The sequence below is a fragment of the Rhyacophila brunnea genome, unplaced genomic scaffold (genome assembly GCF_057557595.1).
Source record: "Rhyacophila brunnea isolate RB1 unplaced genomic scaffold, BYU_Rbru_1.0 scaffold_488, whole genome shotgun sequence".
Classification (NCBI taxonomy): domain Eukaryota; kingdom Metazoa; phylum Arthropoda; class Insecta; order Trichoptera; family Rhyacophilidae; genus Rhyacophila; species Rhyacophila brunnea.
Genome location: NW_028233157.1, coordinates 8,861 through 12,675, shown reverse-complemented (window position 1 = coordinate 12,675; position 3,815 = coordinate 8,861). Strand labels below are relative to the sequence as shown.

The 3,815-nt window shown below is 23.9% G+C and overlaps 1 pseudogene; it reads right to left on the bottom strand.

Annotated features, from left to right (window-relative positions):
* Positions 1-2,214: 2,214 nt before the first annotated feature.
* On the bottom strand, positions 2,215-2,673 carry LOC147066582 (uncharacterized; annotated as a pseudogene).
* Between the last annotated feature and the right edge of the window lie 1,142 nt (positions 2,674-3,815).

Below are 3,815 nucleotides of genomic sequence, written 5' to 3'. Positions count from 1 at the left end.
TCGTATATCCAGGCATATCTTTCAAGCAGACAAAAATGTTTTTGTATGATCAATTATCTACAATCAAATAATAGAAAAAAAAGAAATGATAATATATGTTTCTATATTTTTTTTTCTTTTCTTAAAGGTAATCCCTAACATGTCAAATCCAATATTGTATTTGAGAAATTAGCATATTGATGCCGATATAATCAATTTAAGTACAAAAAAAGTTATAAAATATGCAATTTTTTTTTCAATAGATTATACTAAATCAAAATAATCTAATAAGGGTATTATTTTAGATTGTGTTGAATAAATAGACGAATCCATTTATTTTATAATTTACTAAAATCTGATTTTTAATTATCATAAAGCCTTTTTTTTATAGATTTTGATTACATTATATAAAGGTCTCAGTGATAAATTAAACCTGAATTGAAAGTAAGAAGTCTTTTTACTAGCCCAACGACTTTATAATAGAAATAAATAGTTACAGAAAATGAACCGAATTATATAAAATAATAAAAATAAGGATTATTGCCATAATTGCGCGCAAATTTATGATATCTAATCTACGTGATCATTTAAATCGGTGTCCGTCTTTGAAAATGAATATAATTTAAGTATAATTACCATGATATTGCCGCAATTATGTATATGCAATCCAAAATATCATACAAATTAGTTTATAATGTAATAAAACATTAACATATTATGCGCGCATGGTTTTTTAGTAAGTTTTTTTTACTGATTCTATAATAGATGGGAAGATTTTTTATTTTCTCGGTATTTACGTAATAAAAAGTAAAATCGAATATGTATTTAATTTTATTTTATTCATGGACTATCAAATTCTTTTTGTTTTTAAATTTTTTTATCGAGTTTTATGAATAATAAATTTTAATTTCAAATGCGGTATAAACATATTGGCCATTCATATAAGAAATATTAAGTATCTATAAATATCAAGTTAATTATATTGTGTTTAGCATTCAATGCAATTACAATTTGATATTCTGTATAATTAAAGTTTTATTTATGTCAAAATTTATGAATCGAACGCTTTTTTTACATTTTTATAGATTTATGAAATATAAAATTCGAGATAAATTTACCATATCTTATTTATGCTTTTATCTTTAATAAGTATGTTTATTGCAACAGGTGCCATTGCCTAATTGCTACATCACCCCATGAGCTCTCTACATCTTATTGTCCGTCATCAGAGTGAGCAAGGCTCTTTCTCAAAGATGATAATCAGTATACAGATGAAATTGGATCTATAATTTATGCTCGCCTGCTTAAGGAATATAATACAGTCTCAATCTTCTCTTGTCTATATCCATGCAAAACATTATAGGTTGTTTTTTTCATACTGGGACCTGTTCGATGGCGTAAGCAACAGCATCTTATTTATTAGATTCTAAAATCTTAAACAGTAATATAATAAAATATTGAAATCAAAAACCTACCAGTAATTTTTGGATTATTTTAAATTTTATACGGATTTATGAAATATAAATGAATATTTTTTTTTAGAATATTAAAAATTGAATATGTTTATTTTTTATTAGAATCTAAAAAAAAATTAATATTAACTTTTTTATTAAATCGAAAACTGAATGATATTTTTTTTAAGATATTGGAAACCGAATATGTTTATTTTTTATTAAAATCTAAAAAAAAATGAAATTAACTTTTTTATTAAATCTAAAACTAAATAATATTTTTTTTAAGATATTGGAAACAGATCATGTTTATTTTATTAAATCTAAAACTAAGGATGTTTATTTTGCTAAATTTAGTTGGCGAATTGTGAATATTGCAAAACTTAAAATTGTGCTTTTGTCTATTTGAAATAATAATGAGTAAATTATAAAAGATATACAGTGAATTATATTCGATTTTAAAAGAAAATGAACATTAAATGGTTATTTTACCGTTAAATTTTTTTAAGGAATTCTGATTTATATTTTTAAATTAATAAGTACGAACATTGAAATAAAATTATAAATACAATAACTAATTCATATAAAAATTAAAACTTGATTAATTTGGCATAATTTTATAAATACAGCCAGATAATGTTAGAAAAATAAGAGTTTTATTTGAGTCTTATAATATTTTTTTAGGCTGAAAAGATTTTATGGTAAAATTTATATTTTAAAGAATGACTATATTTTAAAGAACAACCAATCATAAAAAGAATTCAGACAAGAATATTTAATTATTTCATGCAGCCTCAACGAATTCCTCGAATTTGGTATCACATCTGCAACAATATTCGAATTTTGCATTAGTACTCAAAAAGGTTCCAATACCACAATTAGAACAGCTCTTAGGTTTAATTCTTACTGTTCCATCATTCAATAAATCGAAATGTTTAAGAGCAACAAGTTTCTTTCGTATTTTTTTAGTCTTGACTTTTTTTGGAGTAGTGTAAGTTTTCTTCTTCTTCTTTTTACCTCCACGAAGTCTGAGAACTAAATGAAGAGTACTCTCTTTTTGAATATTATAATCGTTCAAGGTACGTCCATCTTCAAGCTGCTTTCCTGCAAAAATCAGTCGCTGCTGGTCTGGCGGAATTCCTTCTTTATCTTGTATCTTTGCTTTTACTGTCTCGATAGTGTCATCTTGTTCTACTTCTAAAGTGATGGTCTTACCCGTTAATGTCTTGACAAAGATTTGCATTTTTATGGGTACGAAAATCTCAAAAATAAATTATGGAAATGAATGATTTTTGGGGCATGATTTATTTTACATAAATTTGAAATTTCTCTTTTAAATAGAAGTGTCTCATAAAATGGATCGTATTACTAAAATTTTTGTTTTATAAGTTTAAAATGTTGATAATTAAAATTCATCGTATAGGAGAAAGTATATATTCAATTAGAATTGTCTAGGATATTGTGAATGATAATTTTTGTATAATTAATGACCCGTCAGTCGGATATTATGAAATGTGAATTACAACTAAAGCATAAACACAAACAATAGGATTGAGAAAAACACTTAAATTAATAAGTCTTGAAAATGGAAATAAATATATGAGGAAGGTATTAAAGAAAATGAGACGAAAGAAGTATAACAGGATTGAGAAAAACACTTGAATTAATAAGTCTTGAAAATAAAAATAAATACATTCATGAGGAAGGCATAAGAAAATGAGACAAAAGAAGTATAACAGGATTGAGAAAAACACTTTAATTAATAAGTCTTTAAAAGAAAGATACATACATGATAAAGGTATTAAAGAAAATGAGACAAAAGAAGTATAACAGGATTGAGAAAAACACTTGAATTAATAAGTCTTGAAAAGACAAAATATATACATGATGAAAGTTATAAATATGAGAAAATATAAAGACATATTGGGCAAGTCTGCTCTAAAAATAATATTAAATTTTGATCAAACAAGTTTAAAATTTTGAATCATAAATTAAAAGATAAAAATAAATAAATAAATTATGTTGTGAAATATTTTATGGATATTCACAGGACTGTCTATATACATAATGTTACTAAAATTCATCTTCCAGCAACAATAATCAATGAAATCAATTTTACTTAATATTTTGTTATTGGTTATTTAACCTTTTGATATAAATTCATCTTTCAGTAAAAACAATCAATGAAATCAATTTTACTTAATATTTTGTTATTGGTTATATAACCTTTTGATATAAATTCATCTTCCAGTAAAAATTATCAATAAAATCAGTTATCTGAATATTTTGTTATTGGCTTTTCGCCATTTTGGTATAAATTCACTGTCAGTCAAAATAATAAGTGAAATTGTGTTATATACTGAACATTTTGCAGCTATTAAGTTG